Source organism: Sciurus carolinensis, unplaced genomic scaffold, assembly GCF_902686445.1.
Source record: "Sciurus carolinensis unplaced genomic scaffold, mSciCar1.2, whole genome shotgun sequence".
NCBI lineage: Eukaryota > Metazoa > Chordata > Mammalia > Rodentia > Sciuridae > Sciurus > Sciurus carolinensis.
Genome location: NW_025920154.1, coordinates 849,572 through 874,585, shown reverse-complemented (window position 1 = coordinate 874,585; position 25,014 = coordinate 849,572). Strand labels below are relative to the sequence as shown.

The 25,014-nt window shown below is 37.9% G+C and overlaps 2 pseudogenes; both read left to right on the top strand.

The window, feature by feature from the left end:
- Positions 1-3,358: 3,358 nt before the first annotated feature.
- LOC124974566 (tubulin beta-4A chain-like) lies at positions 3,359-3,984 on the top strand (annotated as a pseudogene).
- Positions 3,985-17,288: 13,304 nt separating this feature from the next.
- Positions 17,289-17,692, top strand: LOC124974554 (MOB kinase activator 1A-like; annotated as a pseudogene).
- Positions 17,693-25,014: the final 7,322 nt, after the last annotated feature.

Sequence of the window (25,014 nt, the reverse complement as noted above, 5' to 3'; positions counted from 1 at the left end):
AGGGAGATGTTTGGAGAGAGGTTTGAAGGACCATGTCATTTAGAGTCTCTTCAAATGAAGCAACTGCCCATTCTGTATGCTCCAACACATCCACCTGCCCAGAACTTCCATGTGGACACATTCTGAAAGACAGAACATACCACACACAATGCAACAGGATAAAGCAAGCACAAAATCCCTTTTGCCTGCTAGCTCCACCTCTCCATATTCACCTGCCAACAGTTATTCATAAACCCCTCACACTATCTGCTGTGGAGGGAGATGTTCCTTAATTTCCAATCTTTTAAAAGATCCCTAACCATTTGTTATAAGACTAGAATGTCTTAAAAAAAAAAAAAAAATGTAACCCACTTTCTCCCCAACACTAGGGGGCAGGCTGCAAAAGTCAATGCCAACCCTGTGACAGGGAAAAAAAATCCCACCACCTGGGAAACAACCTTCCCCTTTCTTATTACATAACAGAGATGTTTTATGCTTGTTTCAATAAGGAAATATGGGGTTGGGATGTAGTTCTGTGGTAAAAACACTTGCTTCACCTGCATGAGAATCCAGAGTCAACCCCTGCCAAAAAATTTTTAAAAAGAAAAGAAAGGAGGGAGGGAGGGAGGAAAAAGGAAAAAGAAGGGAAAGGAAACCAGCTACTAACTCGTTCTATTGTTGAATGATTCTAATAAAGCAAATGATAAAAGAATGTTCTTTCTTTAACTAGGCAATATGCAAAGACTGTCTCTACTGTTATCCACTGAACCATAGAGACATTGAATTTTCTATGTTTGCCAGGCCCTTCTCGCTTGAAAGAGAACATCCCCTATTATCTCTATACCTATAAAGGATACAGTGTTGGCTATACCACAGTTGGGACCAAAATCAAGTTCATCAAATCTAATAAAGACCACTTTCTTCTGAAAGAAAATTCAGCCCATTACACATTTCACAAACCACAGCATCCACTTAACTCTCAAGCAGCTTGAAGTTTTAAATAAGCAAAAGTGACATTTAAGTGTTTTGGTGTTCCATCAAATCAGTGTTTCCTATGCAAGTCTTAATCATCAACATTTTAATAAATTAATATTTTTGAGAAAAAACTGGATTTCAAAGAGCATAAGAGAGTAAGTTATTTCAGTTAGCTCCTGATGCAAGCAGACAGGTCTTCAAAATTTATTAATGAAAGAGGTAAATAGACTTTGGACTTACTGGATTTAGTCCTTCGACACAAAATGAGAATTTTAATAAATCTGAGGTGGCTCCCCACAACTTCCTGATACTAATATTCACTTGACATTTTTATGTGCATTTCCTCAACTGCATTATCTACCATTCAGAGGAATTCCTGTGAGGATCTGAGATGATGCATATAAAATGTGTATTGTGGCATGGAACACAGAGGTGCTCAGCAATCTACATGTAATCAATAACACCATGCAGCACAGAAACACAGTTAATAGTGCTTGGGTATGATCAGGGCAGGCATGTCCTGGACCTTGCTCCTGGCACAAAGCATGCCACATACATGGTTGGCTCTCAAAAGAGAGTTATGCAGCTCCCTCTGGGAGCTCCCAGGACCAGGGGCCCTTAGCATCTTCACACTGTTTGACCCAACAGTTCAAGTTTTAAAAAGGGAGTAGTCAGCAATATGCAGAAATATTTAAAGATAAAAATATTCGTTTTACCAGGAAAAAAAGATGCTAAATACTCAAACATTAGGAGGGGGGGGGTCAATTGATCATCAGATATCTTTGTAATGAAATGTTCAATTATGGTAATAATTCTACTAAAAAGGAATGTAGTAGCACATGGTTTTATTGAAAAAAATTAGACCCCACACAGTATGTAGTTGACCCTACTTTGTATTAACATAATACAAATATGCTGTTAGTTGCAGTGCGCACACACAGAAGTGTATCTGAATGGTGGACTGTAAATTAAATTTCTCCCTCTCCACATCACAGTATCCTCTTTTGAATGTTTTCTATAATGTTTATTAGATATAGAATATAAAACTTAATTTTTTAAAGAAATAATAGTTACTGTCTCTACCTCATGAAAAAACAGTACTACCTAATCTGCCAGTGATACTAAAAATAAAATTATAGCATAATTTTTACAGTAAAACATCTTCCCCAATTTTGTCTCCACCCTCTCTACTCTCAGCCTGATCTCATGTGCTGTCACCTTCACCTCCTGAGGACAGCCTGTACTGCCAGTTCTTCATGCCTGGCACAGGAGACATGTCAGGAATGCACGACCAGACAGGAAACAAGCTCAGGGACCCTGGTAACACACTCAATGGCTGCTCAGTTCTTGGTATCTAGGCCCTTGGTTTCCAGACCCTACGTATGAGCTGTCACAAGATTCATTCCATATCAGCTTCCAGCAGGAGAGTCCCTGAGTGGAAATCACAGAGGTCACTGGCCACTAAAGAGAATTAGAACGCAAACTCTTCAACACTGACAGATTATTAGGTGTAGAGTGTCAGAAAACACTGTCAGACCTATTGATTTGGGCAAAAAATATTAAGAACTACGATATTACCTAACAGGAATTACAACTGAGACATTCAAAAAGCTTCAAATTATCGTTAGATAACAATACTTCTGTTTGGAGTTCTGCGAAGCAACTAGGTTTGCTGTTTCAGCAGGCTGGGTGGGGGGGTGGTGTCCAAGGAAGCTGCAGGCTTTTATAGTTGTGCCGTCCTGCAGCTCCTAATGCCTTCAAGTGTGGCAGCAGACCTCAGCAGCTCACCATCCGTTTCTTTTTTCCCCTAACTGGAAAAACTAACTCTGCAGCAAACCAGGAAGCAGAATGCCAGCGCTGCACCACAACACCAGACGCCAAAAGTAACACCTTTACTCCGTCAGAAAGTTAGGCTAAGGATTTATATAGCCCTTGGATCACTGCTATTGGTTCCATAATTATGCTAATTAGGGTTCGAAAGAAGAACCAATGATATTGGTCCAAATTTATGCTATTTAGTGCGTGGAAGCGTACTAATGCTACTGGTCCAAATTTATGCTAACTAGTGCGTGGAAACATACTAACACTATTGGTCAGGGTTTTTTGAATATTTATAGTAGATTCATTCATACCAGTTAATCAACATATGAATGAATGGGCTGTGATTTAGCTTAGTGGTAAAACCCTTGCCTGGAATTCATCAAGCCTTGCTTGGGTTCGATCCCCTGTTCCAAAAAAAAAAAAAAAAAAAAAAAAAAGAGAGAGAACTCCGCCAAAAAAACAGTAAGAAAAGGAGAATGTGTGAATAAGCAAATTTTATCAACACATAAAGTCTTATTCAAGACACACTGTGCATCTGCTTTTTCGCACTTCAGTTCAACTTATTTCCCGTGCAGCCACCGCCATGGGGGAGATCATGCACCTGCAGGCTGGGGAGTGCGGCAACAAGATAGGTGTCAAATTCTGGGAGTTGATCAGAGACAAGGATGGCATCAATCCTACCAGTATGTACCACAGTGACAGTGATCTGCAGTTGGAGTGCATCCAGCTGTACTTCAAGGCCACCGATGGCAATTACATACCCCACCCTGTGCTCATGGACCTGGAGCCCACCACCATGGACTCGGTCTGCTCATGCCTCTTTGGGCAGATCTTCAGGCCACATAATTTCGTCTTTGGTCAGAGTGGTGTTGAGAACAGCTGGGCCAAGTGCCACTACCCTAAAAGGCGTGGAGCTCATGGACTCTGCTTGATGTTGTGAGGAAGGAGGCAGAGAGCTAGGACTGGCTGCAAGATTTCCAACTGACCCACTTCCTGGATGGGGGGACTGGGTCTGGGATGGGTACCATCCTCACCAGCAAGATCCTTGAATAGTATCCACACAGGATCACGAACGTGTTCAGTGTTGTGTCCCCCGCCCCCAAAGTGTTGAATACAGTGGTTGAATCCTAAAATGCCACTCTCTCAGTTATCCTCTTGCCTCAGCCTCTGGTAGCAGGGATTACAGGTCTACCCACTTTCTACACTTAAAAGGAGGAGGAATATGCAAAAATCACATAATATCATATTAAAGATGACATACAACAGGGTTTGCCTGTATGAGGAATGCATTGTGTCTCAACACTGGGCTTTTGTATTTAGCATGTCCTACCTTTCCTTGGGTCATAGTACAAGGTTCATACAGTTAGTTTAGTAATTCACAGATGCTCATGATTTCCCCATCTTTTACAACATTAACTCTGAACTACATCCCTGTCATTTAGTGATTAACAGCTAGGGCATCTATTGCAAAGACTAAACCCTGGAGTGTAGAAACCCTACTTGCATGTAGTATGCTGAGCCCTACCAGCTGTGAATAATTCACTCTCATTTCTGACAGCTACTGGAGGATGGTTTGATTAATCATTAGATGCTTGAACTCTGGTGTCACTCCCTATGGGGTGCATGGTAGCGCTCCTTTTCATTAGCTAATCCTTAACATTTCTTTGCTGATGTTTCTTATAGTTACATGTTTATTTATATGGTTTAGTAATGACCTCATTTTACCTGTTTCTTCAAAAATCAAATTAGAGGGATAAATCCCCTCCTTCTCCCAAATTTGCACTGTGTCCATTTCCAGTATACAGATGAAATAGGGTGCAGAGAAGATGAGAGAACAGTCTCTGGCCCAGTGGGGGCCTGGGGTCAAGGACTTGCTCCACTAAGGCAATTTTCCTGAAGTGACTCAAGTTCATAGATCTTAGTCTCTGTTCTCCTTGTTCAGTGGTGATAATAATGTATCTATTTTCTGGCATGATGTGGGGGCTCAGTGACAGCATTCTGATGAAGACTTCAGCACCACCTGTCCAGCAGAGCAAGCACTACCTGGCTTTCTGTTTGCTGGCTTTACAGTATATCATGGAGGAATAAACAACTTTGTTCATTGATTCCTGAGAAGTGACAAATATTAAGTAAGCAGGAAATTATTCCAGCATGTCCCTTGCTTTGGATGGAGGCATGATTTAAGGTTAAAAAAAAGTGATGCTTTTTCTATGACTTTCTCCCATGTAAATCTTGGCAGATGACTAACTTCAGAACTGAAAGGTCACCTGCATCTGGTATAGCACTAAGGAGTTCTGATGCTTCTTTGGGAATAGCACAGATCACTAGAGTGTGCAGCCAGATATCCCTAAGTGGATGGTGTGGGTCAAGTTTTAGTGTCTGTTTTCATGTTCAGTTGATATAATATTGTACAAATCCCAGATTTTAATTTATGAATAAATAAGTCATGGTTTGGAAATTAATATTATAATAGTGTTTAAACAACAAACAACATGTTTTTGTTGAATGTTTCTTGGGAAGTTAACAGATAGATGTCACTTCTCAGGATTCAATGAACAAAGTTGTTAATCCCTCTATGATATACTGTAAAGCAAGCAAACAGAAACCTCAGAGAGTGCTTGCTCTGCTGATTTTTCTCCTGGCTAAGTATTTCTTTTCTTCAGCATCATTTGTTGGAAATTGGCACATATATGGGGGCAGGAGAGGGAGAAATGAGGGAAACAGGATATTGGAGAAGAGCCATGCAGAGGGAGAGAGACAGTAGGTAAGGCCAAGGCATCATTTTTGTCTAAAGGACAGGTAGTCCTCCCTCAGCTCCCTCTTCTGTAACTTTTTTTTTCTTTTTGGTTTCTTGCTGGTAGCAGCCTTCCCAGTCCTGAATGTTGTGAATCTTTATGTTCCATCCTGCGTCCTTTATTCTTCTCCAGCAAACTCTCTTCGGGTGTTCTTATCACACCATGATTTAATTACCACACAGGTGCTCAAAGTGATCACACAGTGGTGATCCTTAACCTAGACACCTACTTTGAGGGGAGGAGGTGTGCATCCTAGCCCTCAGGTGACATGCTCCTCAGTGCAGCATAAAGTAATATCACCTGAAGCCTCTTTGGCAACTGTGCTCCTGACAACTTATCTGGGTGCACAGTCAGGAACCGGGAGTCATCCTGGAAACCTCCTTTGTCTTAACCCTGTGTCCAGCCCATCATTAGTGCCTCCAAGTGCAGCTCCAGCCTGTCCTCCACAACCACCCCCATGCACACCATCATTGAATGTTATCCAGACTACCAGCAGTCTCCCAACTTGTCCTGCCACCCTCTCTCTACACTTTGCACATGGAATCCCACCTTTACACACATGAACACATGTGCATCCACACATGGGATGCCTAAAGTCATTAAGTGGATTCTCATTACTCTTGAATCCCATATCCTCAGAGGAGCTGCAGGGCCTTCTGTCTGTGTGCCTTACCCTCTCTTGCCTTGTTCCATGTGTTTCAGTCCCTATGACCTCTTCCTTCTAGTGAGTTCACTTTTAGCTGCCTTGTCTGTTCTCTTTCCTTTCCCTAGAATTTTTGCTGTTTAATACTCAAACAGCCTCTTCCCTGCTTATACACAAATGTCAATTCCTTGGCAGGGATTTCCCCACCACTTCCTGTCCATTCTTAGAGCATTTTAAGGAATTTTTATAGCTCTCACTACAAGTCAATCTTCTTGTCAAGGTGATTTGATATTTGCCTTTCCTGTGAAACTCTCACCGTCATGGAGGCAAACACCATGATTATTTTTATGACTTTAATTTTTTTAGTGCAGCTTTACATTCCCAGCAGAAGTGGAGAGGAAAGTAGGGATTCCCCCATGCCATGTAGGGCCCCATCATCCACAGAGGTGCCTTTGTTACACTGATGAACCCGCATTGAGGCATCATTAGCACCTGGTGTCCAAGGCAGGCATCCACAGCAGGGACTCAAAAGCACAGTTGCGTTGTGAGTCCTAACAGATGTCCCCCAACACATTCCCCAGATGACTACTTGCTCGCAAATTACAAATATTCCCAACTTTTGATTTCTTTTATCCTTTTCCATCTCCGGCTTCTTTGATTTTCCTTCTCTTCTGCTTTCAGGTGCCCCAGAACAAACCAGGTGTCTAGGAGTCAGCTAGATTCTGTTTTCCCCCACTCATGGCTTCTAACCCCTTTTCTAAATATATATTTTTAGTTGTAGGTGGATGCAATACCTTTATTTTATTTTTATGTGGTGCTGAGGATTGAACCCAGGCCTCATGCATGCTATGCCAAGGGCTCTACCACTGAGCCCCAGCCCCAGCCCCTTCTAATCCACTTTAATCCCCACTTCTTTTCTATTTACAGTCCCTTTTATTTTTTATTTAATTTTTTAAAAAATTTTATAGACTACATTTTGATTCACTGTACACAAATGGAGTACAACTTTTCATTTCTATGGTTGTACACAATGTACATTCATGTAATCATACATATACATAGGGTAATGATGTCTGTCTCATTCCACCATCTTTCATACCTCTTCCCCCTACCCCCTCTCATTTTCATCTATATAATCTAAAGTTCCTCCATTCTTCACTTACCCCTAATCCCCCCACCCCCATTATGTATCATGATCCACTTATTGGGGAAAACATTCGGCCTTTGGTTTTTTGGGATTGGTTTATTTCACTTAGCATGATATTCTCCAATTCCATCCATTTATCTGCAAATGCATTATTTTATTATTCTTTATGGCTAAAAAATATTCCATTGTGTATATTTACCACAGTTTCTTTATCCATACAGTTTCCTTTTAAATGAAACAACCTTTATTTAGAAAACATATTTGGATATCTATTGCTCTATCAATCTGTCCATGGATCCATTCATGGCATATGTATGTCCAGATGGATAACAGACCTCCACATACTTGGATTTCTTGATAGGTGGATAGGTAGATACACAGGTAGACAGGTGGAATGTGGTACATGTATTCAGTGTCAGAGTTCATTCATTGAGCATTGCTTATAATAGCTGAAGACTGAAGATTGCCTAGAAGACAGTGAAAGAAAATAGGTTAAAAACATTTTGACATTTCCAACTTGTGGAATACTTCAGGGAGGTTAAGAAACAGGTTATGTGAAACAATAGTGAAATGAAAGCTGTATTATAAAGTCAAAAGAGAAAATTATAGAGAAATACCTCTGTATACACCCATTTGTGTGGAAGGCAGAAATACCATTAATGGCACACGTGCACACACACATGCACACTTTTCTTTAGTGTGCACAGACACCCAGCGGATGTACAAGAACTGGCAGCAGTTGGTGCCCCTGGGGAAGGGAAAGGCACTAGACAGAAGGTGCTGGGGAGAGACTTTCCTGTTATTCCTTTGTGCACCAATTCAATTTTCAGTGTCTTACCCCTTATTGAAAAGTAAAAACTTGAAAATAAAAAAAAATGCATTAGGCTTTAAAACAACCAACTTCTACTGTGCTTTGAGGGTTGATCACTATCCCCTTCACAGCCATTAGGCTTGGATGTCTCAAGAAGGCACATGCAGCTCATCTCTGCTTTGGTTTTGGAGAATTTTGTTGGTGCTTGGATATCATGTGGGTGTATCTGATGAACACAATGAGGAAAAGGTGAATAAATGAAGCTCCCCAAGAAGTAAGTTGACTGTCAGGTTGTATCCACTCTCCAGGGTTCAGTCTTTGTGACCTGTGCAGATTCATGGAGACTCAGGCACTTGCTTGTACTTGAGCATCCAGTGCAGATTCAAAAATTCAAATGAGCTGAATCACATGGGCTATTGGGCTATTTCATGTCTGTGGTGGGACAGTAAGCTCTTAGGTTGCCAAGTGGAGAATCACACCTCAGTCTGTGTTTGGGAGTGTTTTATAAAAAAAATCTTATTCCAAGTGCTTGTGTGTGTGAACACATATTCATATTTATGACTTTATGTGACTTTGTGTTTCTTGTCAAAATTCTTTATAATTTTATTTATTTTTATAAAGAAAACATGCTTGAGGAATAATTATGAAGTCAAGTTTTGTTATCCGCACTTGAAGATGAGAAAACTGAGTGGACATAAGCTGTCAGAGTGGCTCTGCCTGCAGGACTCTGACTTGTACGTGTGGCAATCTTGAGCCTTGTAAACCTCAGTGTTCTCACTACTAACAGTCTTTGAAGTTAACTGCTTCAGAAGGAATTGTTAGATACTAAATGAGCAGGTATGTGATGAAAGGTAGCTGTTTTGTAATGCTATTATTTTCTCATTGATTCTAATTTAGATATTCAAGCTACTATTTGCAGACCACATTATTTTTTCCCACATTTTTATTGGTACTTTACAGTTATACATAATGATGGAATTTGTCTTTACATATTCATACTTGCACACAATATAGCAATATCATTTGGTCAGTATCACTCCCCAGAACTTCACTCCTCCCTGTATAAAAAATGTATACAGTTCATTTAGAGTCAAAATATATAGAAATCAAATCGGATTTTATCATCCAAGAGTTTTTTCAAACGCTGGTCTCACCTCCCCAGGACCCTAATCTTCCTGGTAGTCCTATACCTGCAGTTAGGATGGTTCCATTTGTGAATGGTTGTTGTAGACACGGTTATGAAAAGCAAGCTTTGGTGTAAAAATGCTCTGGAGTAGGGGGTGCTGGAGGGACGCAGAAGAAATGGGAACACAAGAAGCCAGAGGGAGAGCTTTGGGTGTCCTAAGACTAGGAAAGGGTCAAGAGTCTAGGTACCACTCTGGAGCTCTTAAGGGACTTGAGGGACATGTTAGTCACTGGTCAGTGAATCAGTCAACCAATTCTTAGTCTCACCCATGCTATGATGGACCCCAAAGCACAAGGAAGTAAGAGTGAACTCCTCAAAGACAGTATATCCTTGGAAGTTTTGTAGGAAAAACTTAGTCAAGGGGAGTCCAGGGGACAACATTAGCAAGGGTGTGTGACTCCCCTGCTGTGACCTGCCATGGTAGACTTTCACACAACAGGCAAATGGTAGCCAGGGATAATACCACAGAGACTGGTTTTTATTTTTGTTTTTGTTTTTTGGAGTGCAGTGTCTCTCTTACTGAATATGTAAATTATAAAATTTCATAATGTTATTATATCAGTCACCTAGGGCTGCCACAACTAAATACAGCACACTGCCTGGCTAAAACAATAGATTTTATTTCTTCCTCTTTTGGAGGCTAAAATTTCAAGATCAATAAGCCAGAACTGGTGTCTGCAAAGCCTCTTTTTCTGGCATGTAGATGGTCATCTTCTTGCAGGTCCTCGCAGTAAGGAGAAGTCTTTCTTCTGTTTGCTACTCAGAGACAGATTTCTGGTGCTTCTTCCTCTTCTGATAAGGTCACCAGTCCAGTGGATTAGGGTCCCACCTTCATGAATTCATTTAACTTCAGTTATCTCCCTAAAGGTCTTATTTCCAAACATATTTACTTGGAGTGAGGGTAAGAACTTTAACATATGAACAGGAAAGAAGGAGACACAACTCATTCCATAGCAGTTTTTAGCAGGTGTTCTGCAGTTTTGCTAGAGAAAGAAAGGGGATGTAAAATGATTTGTTTTGCTGGAGAGCAGACTTAGAATAAGCATTGTCAAATCATAATAATAACAATGTTTATTCATTGCTTGCTATGGGCCAAGGACAGTTGCAAGGACTTACATATGGTATCTTAATTAAGTCTCCAAAATAAATGCTAATATTCATTTTGCAGATAAGGAAACATAGGCACAGAGAGATTAAATGACTTTCCCAGATCACAAAGGTAGAAAGTGAGCCAAGATTCAAACCCCATCCATCAGACTCCAGAATCCAAGAACTTAACTTCAACATGAGAATATGGATAAAGATAGAAAATGTCTTAGAGGACCAAGTTGGCCCTTTGTTTAGGATGCTTATAGAGTATATGATTAGTAAGAATTTGGCATATTTGGTAGCTGGACAAGTGAGTTACTGACCTAATATTATTGTTATATAATCAGGGTCCCTGCTCTATTTCAGTCATTCATTATAACAGAGGCAGGACATGCTTCTTCCATGACGCCATCATGTTACTAGACCCTTAGCAGAGGCTGAATTGATAGGGTCCACTCTTTAACTTTTAGTCTCCTACACCATAATCAAATTTATCCTCCTCTTTTCTTCATAAAATTCTTGGCTTCTGGTATCATATGCGTCAACAGAAAAGGATTTAATCTATTGTCATAAGGAATATCTACAAAATACCATTCACCAAAGGAGGGAGAAGGGCAAGCACTTTCAGAATCAAGCAATTTACTTTCACTCACATGGAAACTAGCTTGCACCTTCTGAACCTACCCAAGCCAAGCCCCTAACATGCCATTTCTGTTTGATTATAGACTGCTGTTGCACTCACAGAGCCTTCTGACTGGGTAAGTAAAATCTAGTTCGTGATGAATTCAGTTCACATGTTCACCCACAGAAAATATTTTTCCAAAGGGAAATAGTCATATCCATAAAAAGGCATAGATTTTCCTCATTCATCCAAGCATTGTGGTATATGCTTGTAATCTCAGTCACTTGGGAGACAGGCAGGATTGTAGGCTCAAGACCAGTCTGGGCAACTTAAAGAGATCCTGTCTCAGAATAAAATTTTAAAAGGGCTAACCTCTCTATGCCTTTGGGAATAAAGCGGGGAGCTGGGGTGTGGCTTAGTGGAAGAGCATTTACCTGGCATTTGAGGACCTCAGTTTGGTTGGCACTGTGATTATCCAGTTGGTGCTTTCAATAGACTCCATGCAATGTTCCTATTTTACATAGATATTTTAAGTGTCACCAGACTTGATGAGTAATAATACTCCAGCAATGCAGTGTCTTATGCTACAGTTCATTTCTATTTTTCATTGTTACTTGATACTAGCAGCTTTACAGGTGACTTTATAGATGGGTCCAAGTAGCACATTCAAATGTGATGTATGTTGCTCCACAAAGAAAAGAACTGACCAGGAATTTTTCCTTTTTTTCCAATATAGGTGGTCCAAGGAGCAAGCACTTTACTTTCACGTTGGATAAAGGACCATTGAACACTGAGAAACTTCATTGATGTGGCAGACCCTTGAGCTTTATGGGGCTTATCTCCCTCCCATCTTCTGTTCCACCTATATCTTAGTATCTAAAATACCTGATACTCTATGAACTTCATGTCCATTTACTATAATGTCATCAATGTGGGGGCCCCCTGCATGTTTTTTGAAATATCAAGGTAATCAAAATCTCTTCAGAATAAATGTGGCAGAGAGCAGAAACTATTGCAAGGATATGAAAGTATAGTGTTAACCCTGACAAGTAAGAGCAAACTGTTTCTGGTAGTCTTTACATATCGGTAAGGGGAAAAGTGTGGTAGGTAACTGCAAAGCATGTGAAAGGGTCATGCTGATTTTCTCCAGGAAAGACACTTCATCTGGGAAAGTATGTGGAATTTTAGTCACCATCTCATCAATGTTATAGTACATCTCATTTGCTTTCTAAGATGCATGTGACTTGAATAGACCAAGCTCAGAAATCCAGAGATTGATGAGGGCACATGATATTGTCACCTGTATTTCTTTCAGATCTTTGGTGTCAGCATTAATTTTTGCTGTCCCACTAGGGGTAAATAAGTAATTATGATTTACTCTTTGGTAGGAATGAAAGTTTTAGAGGCTTCTACCTAGCCCTTCCTAAAATAATGGCCACCACCTATGAGTCAGAGAGCAGATGTCAGGATTTGTTAGTTGTCAGTTGTGTCTATTCCAATAACTCCTTCAGTGGTTAGGGAAATAACCACTAGGTAAATTTCTGGACCAGTTTATTCTAACATAGTTCTGATTATATTAAATATATGTTTATCTGAATATTATAAGATCTCTTTGACTTTTGGGCCACAGTTGTACTTTGGGTCTTTCTGGGTTTAGTGTCCATTCAGAGCTAGTATCTAGTAATCCTCAAAGGGTCTGGGTACTTCCTTTTCACAGCATACAGGACTTTTAGTAAATCAACCCAGGACCATTTGGAGAAGTCTTGAAGGAAGTTTTATGATGTGTACTTTGGTGTGAGTCCTTCCTCAAGGACACCTGGCCTACTCTTTAGTATAACTGGTTCTGTGTCTGTGAATTTACTTATGTCTAAAACCCAGTAAAAGACTCTTACTCTCCTTTGTGGAAACTTGGATCAAGTTTTCAACTACCAGAGTGTTCTTCCTATAATTTACACATCAGGCCTTCCTTAGGAATGTTCATACATTTGGTTTAGAGGACATCATAACCAACTATGCACTGGCAAAGATGTCTGCCAGTCAAAATATTCTGAATACTAGCATGACTTTCCTACTCTTTATGGTAGACTTCACTTCTTCAGCAGCTAAGTACTGCCACTTGACTCCCTGTGCTTCAGAATCCCACTGATTCCTTTGAAATCAGGGAACCCAATTCAGTGGTAGCATCTTCTATAGTCATACCTTGCCTAGAAAGAAGAGCAACCACAGGAATTTGCAAGGATACAGGTTCTCTGCCTCACTAATGTATTTTTCATTGCCTTCATTAAGAGAATATCTCTGGGTCTCTCAACACTAGACTAAGCTTTGATCTTAATAATTGTAGTAGTTGAACTTAATTATGGCCACACTTGCCTTATGAGAGACATTTCTACAATGACGGAGCTGAACCTTATAAAAATAGAGTTAAGGATCAGGGTGAAGTGGTACAACCTTGTTATCCCAGCTACACAGAAGACTAATACTAGAAGAGATGAGTTCAAGGCTAACCTGGGAAACATAGAGACATTCTCTGGTGGGGAACTAGATCTGTCAATATGTCATTCCCTCCTGATGTAATTTTAAAAACTCTATGTCAAAATGCCAAATCCAGAAGGTGGGAAGGATAACCAAGTGGAATGGCAGGCTTTGCATTGATTCAGTCAGCATCTAAGTAGGGTAAAGAGGGGTCTCCCAGGGTGCAGTCTAACATGAGTATCACAAGGCAGAAGAGGTGAGGAAGTCATCCACATGGGATATCAGTGCATGAACAAGTGGGAAGTGCTTCCATGTGGAAGGGGATACTTCAGCACCTGTTGTCAGAGCATGACTGGGGTGAAATGACTGTCAATGCAGAAGGGCAGCCAGACCAGGTCACTGACAGCCAAGCAGAGTAGGAAGAACATTAATATCAGGGCAGGCACTAGCAGAACAGTGACTATCAAAACCCAAGTATGATATGGAGGCATCTGCAGGGGCTGTGGGATGGTGGTAGGGATGGGAGAACAGGCACACACAAGAAGCCATCCAATGAATATATTAAGGATAACAGACCCCAGGTTCCCACTACTACATAAGGCAATTATATGTAAGGAAGGGTAGAGAATTTGACTTTGTGGAACTGAAGTATGAATTAATGGTTTTGAATATTAATAGGTATAAAAATAAATGTAGTTGTATATAAATTTGTGTGTGAATTTATCTTTGTCCCAAAAGCTTAATTCAATTTCAAGTTTTAATATATTCAGAAATATATGCTTTAAAAATCTGTACATACATGTACAAATAGAGGGAGATTCTTGATAAAAATTCTCAGAAAACTAGGAATAGAATGGCACTTCTTCAACCTGAGAGTGTCTGAATAGTCTATTGAAAACAATACACTTAATATGAAAGACTAAGAACTTTTCCTTAATATAAGGAAAAAAGAAAAGGATGCCTGCTCTTACTGCTTCTATGCCACATAGCACCAGAGGTTCTAGCCAGAGAAATAAGTCAATAAAAAGAAAGAAAAGCATCCAGATTGAAATGGAAGATGTAAAACTCTGTTTGCAGGTGATGAGATCATCTATCAAGAAAAACTCAAATGAATCTGCAAAAATGCTACTAGAAATCATAAGAAAGTTTAATAAAGTACAGAATATAATATACAAAAAGTCAGCTGTATTCTATACACTAACAAAAATCACTGAAAATCAGTTTGTTGTTAAAAAAAACCAATACCATTACATTGCCATTAAAATATATTAAAGTCAGAAACAAATCTGATAAAAAATGTGAAAGACACACAGATTGAAAAACTGCACAATACTACTAAAATTAAAGATGACTTTGGAAAAATATACTTATTTATAGATATATAACACATATGCATATATACTTTTTTATAGGTAAAGACACAGTATTTTTAAGGTGTCAGTTCTTACCACATTGAATCAATCTCAAAGAAAACTCTACTGGACATTTTGGTAGAAATTGACATGCACATTCAAAATTTTAAACAGTATACAAAGAACTTAGAATATCCAAAACAACTTAGAAAATAAAGAACAGAATTAGAAGGCTAAACATTATTTAAGACTCATCATTAGCTATTTGTTGCAAACACAAATAAGTGAACAGGACAAGGAAACCTAGAAATACCCTGATGTATAAAGGACAAATTTTCTGTAAAACTGCAGAGGCAATTCATTGGAAAGGAGAGTCATTTAAATAAATGGCACAAAGACTACAAAATTTCTAGGAGAAAACCTCCACTAACTTGAGTTAGATAAAACTTGTACTTTATTAAAAAAGTAAAACTTCTGCTCTTTCAAAAGACACTGTTAAAAGAATGGAATGCCAGTCCATAGACTGGTAGAAAATATTTGGAAATGCTGGGCATGGTGGTACACACTCAGGAGTCTGAGGCAAGAGGATGACAAGTTCAAGACCAGCCTGAGTAAGTTTGTGAGATCCTATCTCAAAATAAAACATGAGAAGGCAATTTTGGGGGCATGTTGCTTAGTGAGAGAGAACTGTCTAGTTCAATCCACAGTACCACAGAGAAAACAAAGAAAAGAAGAAAATATTTGTGAAGCACATATATGATAAAGAAGGCATATCCACAGTATATAAATAACTTAAAACTCAATGGCAAGAACACAACCAAATAGAAATGGTAAAGATTTGAACAGATCATTTACCAAAAAAGATGTTAGAATGCCAAATAAGCATTCTTAATGCCAAATAAGCACATAGAAATGTACACAATGTCATCAGTTATTAGGGAAATGCAAATTAAAATCACTATGAGGTATCCCTGCACACCTGTTATGAAGGCAGAAATGAAAAGGGCTGATGACCATACCAAGTATTGCTGAGAACTGGAGGCATTGGAGCTCTCATCCACTGCTAGTGGGAACACAGACTGTACAACCACTTTGCAAAACAATGTGACAGTTGCATAAAAAGTTAAACAGCTGATTGAGTCATTCTACTCCTACGTATTTGTTCAAGGTAATAAAGCATATTTCACACAAAGACTTTATATGAATGTCCACAGCAGTTTTATTTGCAATATCCAAAAACTGACAACCCAAAAGTTTATCCACAAATGGATAAACTGTGACATACAATAAAATACTACTCAGCAATAAAGTGATGAACTATTAATGCACATCAGAATACAGATGAATTTCAAAATAATGTTAAATAAAGAAGCCATATTCCATGAGGTACAATGGCACACACCTCTACTTCACTGCTGTGTATACCTACATAGATATAGTTATCTATGTAGGGCACACCTATAATTCCCAGCTACTTGGAAGGTGAGGCAGGAGGATCCTAAGTTCCAAACCAGTCTGGGAAAGAGCTAGACCCTGTTTCAAAATAAAATTTAAAAAGGCTGGGATATGTAGTTGGTCCTAGAATTCTCCCTAGCATGTATAAGGTCCTGGGTTCAATACCTAGTACCTTCCTCCAAATACACTAAATATTTACAGGCAATGGGGCATTGTGTAGTACTTACTCTCATATTATAAAAGAAGGAAACTTTTGGATTTTCAACTTTAATATAAATTTGAGTATATTTCAAAATAATAAAAGAATAAAGAAATTAATAAATGGAATAGCTAAGAAGTTTCTAAGATTTATAGGAATAACTTGCCCTTTCAGATATTTAAATAGTATATTGTACTGCTATAATGCTGTAAACAAAATGGTACTTGGTGTCAATCAACAGTAATATCAGGAGAACAAATGAGACCATAGTTCATAAGAACTTAATATAGTTTGTAGGAACAACCCAAATTGCCAACATTCAGGTAGTGGTATATAAATTGTGGCACATTCATGTATTCAAATGCCATATCACATTTAAAAAAATATATATATAAGCCAGGTGCCATGGTGCACGTCTGTGATCCCAGCGACTTGGGTCAGGAGGCTTGAGGCAGGAGGATGGTGAGTTTAAAGCCAGCCTCAGCAACACTGAGGCATTAAGCAACTCAGTGAGACCCTGTCTCTAAATAAAATACAAAAAGTGGCTGGGGCGGAGTTGGCAGATGCCACAGTTTACTTGGACCTGTAGTCACTAAAACCGGGACTCACAGACCCTCTTTCCTGCCTGCCTTTCGCCTTCCGGGAACCTAGGACCGTCCTTTTCCTCTCGGTTTCAGTGCCAATTCTGAATCCTGACTGGGTGGAAGCCAGCGGCCCCTCCCCTGCTTTCTAATGACCGAAGATGATCTTCCTCTTCAGTAGCAGTTCTTCCAAAACGTTCACGCCAAAGAATATCCTTGAACATTCTCACCACTATGAACTCTTAAAATATGCAGAAACAACTCTAGAGAGTGGAAATCTGAGACAGGTTGTCATGTTGCCAGAGGGAGAAGACCTCAAGGAATGAATTGCTGTTAATACTGTGGATTCTTCAATCAGAATATCATGTTATATGGAACTATTACAGAATTCTGCACTGAAGCAAGATCTTCAGTCATGTCTGCAGGTCTCAGATATGAATAGCATTGGACAGATGGTATTAATATTTTAAAAGCCAATCAAATGTTCTGTACCAAAATGCACTATTTGATGATTTGGGTTAAGGATCAGTTTCATCAGGATGATGAACCTCTTTTTCCTTCCTAAGATTGGTGTTCCATTTCTCAAAAGCTTGATGTCTGTAGCAAGGATCATTCCAAAGTGTCTATTCAGGGATCTATGCCCACTGTTTGTCATCAGCACTTTGATTCTGTGATGTAGCTGTAAGAGGAGGCCCACCTTCAACACCTCCTTTAAGCACTTTACTTTCTTTGTTCAGGAGTTTAATCTGAATTGACAGGCCGAGTTGGCACCTCTTCAGGGATTAACTGAGAAGTTTGCCTCAAAATATAGATGTTTCTTCAAAACAAAATTATCCTCTTGCTTCATCTACTGCTAGAGCTATTGTTATCTATTACAGACTAGTGATACAAACTTCAAGAAAACAACATAAAAAGATACCGATTTTCTGTGTCTACAGATAAAATTGTCCCAAAGTTAGATGGGTCCTGACAGTTTCAGAGTGAGACCTTAAGGACACAGCAAAATTAGAGAGACTGTGGGACCATTCCCATTGTTGTCAGAGTCATACTTGGTTGTAACACATAATAGCTATCCTGTAGTTTTCTTTTTTTTTTACCCAGCAAAATGATTGAGTCTGTTTCAGTTGTGTCAACTGAAAATAACAGACTATTTATCTGGCATAACAGATAAGGGTTTCTGGAAAAAATTTCCTAATAACACAATGAGATCAGTTTTATTCTGATTTTATTATACAAAAATAAGAGGTAGCTTTAAGTTTCCTTAAAATTTAGAACTTTTGTGTCACTTTGGGTAATATTTAGTTTGAAGTTTGAATGGTAGTGTTTTTATAGATAATATATATTTTTTCAAATCCACAATTTGAATTTTTTATGGCATATGTGGAATGGGAATAACCAAAGTTATTTTTAAAGTGACTTTTTAAAATCTTTATTTGGGATAGTTTTCACATCTACTAAATTATTAAGAATGTGGGTGTATCAGAGATAATCTTTTTTTACATTCTAAGGATGGTCTTATAGGTTTTTATAAAAGAAAGTTTCCAAAAAATTATGTCAAACTTAGGTCTCAAAGTCACTATTTTCATTTATGTTGTTTTTCAGAGGACTTGTAGTTCTGGGTCAGAGAGTGGAAGAAAGTATTCAGAGTGTTTTATTATGTCAGAGTGTTTTTAGTGCCCCTGAGTTCAATCCCTGGTACCCTCCAAAATTTTATAAATGGCTTGTATGCGATATAACTGAAAGTGGATTATAAGAAATCTGTGGGCCCATGGTGGGCTTCTGGCAATATTCTGGCAATGACTTGACCTTGGTGGTTGTTAACATGATTATTAATTTCATTTTATAAATATACTGTATGAATTTCCTGATATAGCTACAATAAAAGAGTTTTAAAGGTCATACAAGACTGTCTTTCTGGACTATTTTCTAGTGATTGAGTTTGTTTATATAGATGCAGAACCAAATTCTGAAAGGTTTAACTCATTGCTCTCTGGGGGCTGATGTATAATAGGCAGGATATGTACCTAGGCATGCTCTTGCCTCAATACTGCCCTGGGTCTGTCTTATGGTTTGAATCTAGAATGTCTTCCTAAAAGCTCATGATCCCTAATACAGTAAGGTTCAAAAGTGGGGCTTTCAGACAATGATTAGGGCTCTGACATCATCAGTAGATTAATTACTGGTGGGTCTGGTCTTGGGCAGTATCTGTCCTTGGCCCCATCAAAACCCCTCATCTGCTTGCTGGCTGCCATAAGCTGAGCAACATTCCTGTGCCACACCCTCTGCCAGAGGTTCTGCCTTACTTCAAGCCCAGAGCAATGGAGTCAGCTGACTAGGGACTGAGCCAAAACAAGCTGCTTCTGCTAAATTGTTCTTGTCAGGCATTTTTTCACAGCATGATGCAAAACTGACTAACAGTCCAAGACTTTAGTGATGCAAGAGCTAACAATCATTACAACAATCACTGTGACTGGGTGTCCATGTACTGGAACTCACATATATCACTCCTGGAACCCAAACAGCATGGATGTTGTTACTAAAAATTATGTTTACATTAATTAAGGAACCCTGGTGCTTACATTAGAAACCCAAGATTTGAATTACAACCTTTTAACAAGGTTAAGATGTCAGTTATTTTGATGATACTGTTTGTATTAATATTCTTTAAATATTTAAAGTCTTCAGATTTTTAACAATATGTTCTAAGTTATTGTTATAAATTTATTATTTTGCTTTTTTGAGGAAAAAAAGAAAAAAAGTACCTGCAGATGGCATGTTAAGGTCAAAGATAAGTCGATGTGTTTAAGCTATGTGCTGTTTGGTATATTTATAAAATAATTGATGAATATTTAAGATCATAAAATAAAAGTTTCTTGGACTATGAACATTATTAGTAACTGAAGAAAGGAAGAAAATGTGTTCATCAAAATTTTCATGTTTTTCTTATAATACTAATTCCCTTTAAAATGTGCTGATTACAAAAAATAGGATGTTGTTATGATTTTCCTTTAGCATGGGGCTTTCAGAATCCTAAGGGAATCACATGAAGATAGTTACTTCTTTATGGGTACAGTAGTAGTAAATATATCAGTTTTACTCTGCTTTCAAGTTCTTCTTTCCACATAAATACTTTATTTACTACAAGATTATATTAAATATATTTGTTTTTATTTACACTCTCAACCTCAGGGTGAAAAATGTCTGGCTTAATGAAAGCCATAAAGAACTGAAAATAAACCTTTAAACAAAGTGATTTATTTAAAATTGTTAAACACTCTTATCTCTAATGGTAATGTATTAACTGATAATTATGGTATATATTATACACTTGATTTAGTTGTACCAATACTTACAATTTTCTTTACTTTTTAATTACTATGACTACCACTTGTCCTACCTGTTTTATTGATTATATTTTTGAGGGTATAAGAGGATCAAGCAATTTACAAACTTCTGTAGGAACTAATGAAAATGTTGCAAACTTCAGATATAACAAAGGACAATGCATTAGTGTCTCATGTCAAATTATATTATACAACTTTTTCATTAAAATGCTATACAATATTAAAATTATATGGTATAAGAAAGTATGACAATGAAAGACTAAAGACCAAATGAATATGCAAAGTAGTACTTATTCTGAAAATTAAAAAAACTCAGCACACACCTAACATAAATATTGTTTTTTTGAATATTGACTCAGAAGTACACTGATGAAGCCTTTCATTTACTGCTAATTCTCAATTTTCAATGATTCTGCTCCTCACTTTTACAAATATAATTTGTCACTGGCAACATGCAGTGTTCTTTGTAACTCTGGTTTCCTATCTTTTAGATTATCCCTGCTTAGAGTATCTACTAAGGAAGAATTTTTCATAGTGACACCAACTCTAGGCTTGTTGTGGATAATTACAGTATCATAACAATCATTCTTTTTATTACAAACTTGCTGCCAGAGCATGAAAGATATTCAAACCAGGATACATCCATCCTCTTCTGAAATCACTCTAACTCTCATTGGCATTTGAGGACAATCACTCACATACTAGTTTATAAAGTATTTAACTAGAAACTCTAATTTATATGGAAATAGTTGTTTTGTTCATATATTAAATAATGAACTATAAGTTATAATACAAACTACGTAATATTTCAAGAAAATTTTCTTTTTAGTGGGGCAATTTTTCAGTCTTTCTAGTTATTTGCAACAAATAGAAATTCCAGTTTATCATTGTTCTATATTTATCATTATTTAAATGAAAACATTATACTGATAATTTTTAAAGAAATATTTTTACATAATTGTGTTAAGGGCTTGGGTTTCAAAATATTTCTATATTTCTTTTTTTTGCAGTGGTGAGAGTAGAGTTCAAGGTTTGAATGTTTAAAAGAGAAAAAAATTTATCAACTGTAGTTAATTTACAAAGTCATAAGTTTCATAATTTTAAGAAATGCTCAATGTATAAAATAATGTGTAGCTCAGAATAAATTAGCTTCTATAACATCCTTAGTTAATAAGCTCATAAAAATTTTCCTCAAAAAACTCTACAACAAGAATACAAATAAACCAATCAACAAATGGGCTAAGGAAATGAACAGACACTTCACAGAAGATCTACAAACAGTCAACAGATATATGAAAAAATGTTCAACATCTCTAGTAATAAGAGAAATGCAAATCAAAACTACCCTAAGATTCCATCTCACCCCAATTAGAATGGCGATTATCAAGAACACAAGCAACAATAGGTGTTGGCAAGGATGAGGGGAAAAAGGTACACTCATACATTGCTGGTGGGGTTGCAAATTAGTGCAGCCACTCTGGAAAGCAGTGTGGAGATTCGTCAGAAAGCTTGGAATAGAACCACCATTTGACCCAGTTATCCCACTCCTTGGCTTATACCCAAAGGACTTAAAATCAGCATACTACAGAGATATAGCCACATCAATGTTCATATCTGCTCAGTTCACAATAGCCAGATTGTGGAACCAACCTAGATATCCTTCAATTGATGAATGGATAAAGAAACTGTGGTATATATACAATGGAATATTACTCAGCCATAAAGAATGATAAAATTATGGCATTTGCAGGCAAATGGATGAAATTGGAGAATATCATGCTAAGTGAGATAAGCCAATCTCAAAAAACCAAAGGATGAATGATCTTGCTAATAAGCAGATGATGACACATAATGGGGGTGGGAGGGGGGCAAGAATGGAGGAAGGAGGGAGTATATAGAGGGAAAAGAGAGGTTAGAGGGGTGGGGGGAGGCAAAAATATAATAGAATGAGTCAAAAACTATTACCCCATGTAAATGTATGATTACACAAATGGTATGCCTCTACTTCATGTACAGAGAAACAAGATGTATCCCATTTGTTTACAATTAAAATAAATTAAAAATTTTTTTCCAAGCCAATTTTCTCTGCCATGTAATGATTACTGACTCCAGAAAAACATGCAGAACTGGACATAGGCACTTGAAAGAAAAGGAAAAAAAGTTCCTTGTGAGTTACCAGAAGATTCCATCATCACCTCCCCTCAATGTCAATCCCTAGCGGGGAGTGGAAGATCTTTGAGGGGCACTGTCTTACTCCTAACATTCCCACTCTCTTCCAAATTTCACTGGGTCTGAAATTCTACTGCTCCAAATCGTCCCTTCTGAATGTTCTTTTAGATAACATAGACTTCAGGTAAGAAGAAATTAGCTAAGCCTCATTGCCTTTGTGGGAACAGTCCTATCACTTAAATTTCCTTGTGCATGAAGATCCCTGGTGTGCCCTGAATCATTTGATGTTAATATAAGAAATGGAATTGGCTGCATGAAAGGAGAACTAGGAAGAAATGTTGTCCATACTTACATTTTTCACTTTCTATAGAACCACCTCTTCTCAAAAATGAAACTTTTAGAATCATACGGACTCATGTTTTGGCTGTTTATATGCTATTCAGGAGAATATATTATTAATATGGCATGAATATTATACATGTTAAATATTAAGTGTGGCAATATCACCAGAAAATATACAGGAAACATGTATTTTTTATTTTTTAAATTCATTTTTTCATGCATTTGATGAATAATGAGTGAATACCTACTTAGATTCCAGGTACTAATCACACAAAAATAAATGAAATGTTGATTTTGCCCTTAAGGCTTTATCCACGTGTGGAGGGGCTGAAGAAAAAGGGTACAGGTGACTATGATTTTCTCTCAGGGAAGGTACTAGAATGTTTACAAACCCTATTCCCCTTTCTTTTTTTTATTTTTTATTTTTTATTATTATTGTATACAAATGGGATACATGTTGTTTCTCTATTTGTACGTGGAGTCAAGGTATACCATTTGTGTAATCATACGTTTACATAGGGCAATGATGTTTGATTCATTATTTTTTTCCCTTCCCCCCCACCGCTCCTCTTTTCCCTCTATACAGTCCTTCTTTCCTTCATTCTTACCACACTCCTTATCCCTAACCCTAAGCCTAACCCTAAACCTAATGCTAACCCCTCCCACCCCCCAATATATGTCCTCATCTGCTTATCAGCGACATCATTTGTCCTTTAGTTTTTTGAGATTGGCTTATCTCACTTAGCATGATATTCTCCAATTTCGACCATTTGCCTGCAAATGCCATAATTTTATCATTCTTCATTGCAAAGTAATATTCCATTGTATAGATATACCACATTTTCTTTATCCATTCATCAACTGATGGGCATCTAGGTTGGTTCCACAATCTGGCTATGGTGAACTGAGCAGATATGAACATTGATGTGGCTGTATCTCTGTAGTATGCTGATTTTAAGTCCTTTGGGTATAGGCCAAGGAGTGGAATAGCTGGGTCAAATGGTGTTTCCATTCCAAGCTTTCTGAGGAATCTCCATACTGCTTTCCAGAGTGGCTGCACTAATTTGCAACCCCACCAGCAATGTATGAGTGTTCCTTTTTCACCACATCCTCACCAACACCTATTGTTGCTTGTGTTCTTGATAATTGCCATTCTAATTGGGGTGAGATGAAATCTTAGGGTAGTTTTGATTTGCAATTCCCTTATTACTAGGGATGTTGAACATTTTTTCATATATCTGTTGATTGCTTGTAGATCTTCTTCTGTGAAGTGTCTGTTCATTTCCTTAGCCCATTTGTTGATTGGATTATTTGTATTCTTTGTGTAGAGTTTTTTGAGTTCTTTATAGATTCTGGAAATTAGCGCTCTATCTGAAGCATGAGTGGCAAAGATATTCTCCCACTCTGTAGGCTCTCTCTTCACATTGCTGATAGTTTCTTTTGCTGAGAGAAAGCTATTTAATTTGAATCTATCCCAGTTGTTGATTCTTGCTTTATTTCTTGTGCTATGGGAGTCCTGTTAAGGAAGTCTGATCCTAAGCCAACAAGTTGAAGATTTGGACCTACTTTTTCTTCTATAAGATGCAGGGTCTCTGGTCTGATTCCGAGGTCCTTGATCCATTTTGAGTTGAGTTTTGTGTAGGGTGAGAGATAGGGGTTTAATTTCATTCTGTTGCATATGGTTTTCCAGTTTTCCAGTTTTCCCAACACCATTTGTTGAAGAGGCTATCTTTTCTCCATTGTATATTTTTGGACCCTTTGTATAGTATGAGAAAATTGTACCATTGATCTACCTGTCTATTTTGGTACCAATACCATGCCGTTTTTGTTACTATTGCTTTGTAGTAGAGTTGAAGATCTGGTATTGTAATACCCCCTGCTTCGTTCTTGCTACTTTGGATTGCTTTAGCTATTCTAGGTTTTTTATTCCTCCAGATGAATTTCATAATTGCTTGTTCTATTTCTGCAAGGTACACCATTGGGATTTTAATTGGAATTGCATTGAATCTGTATAGCACTTTAGGTAGTATGG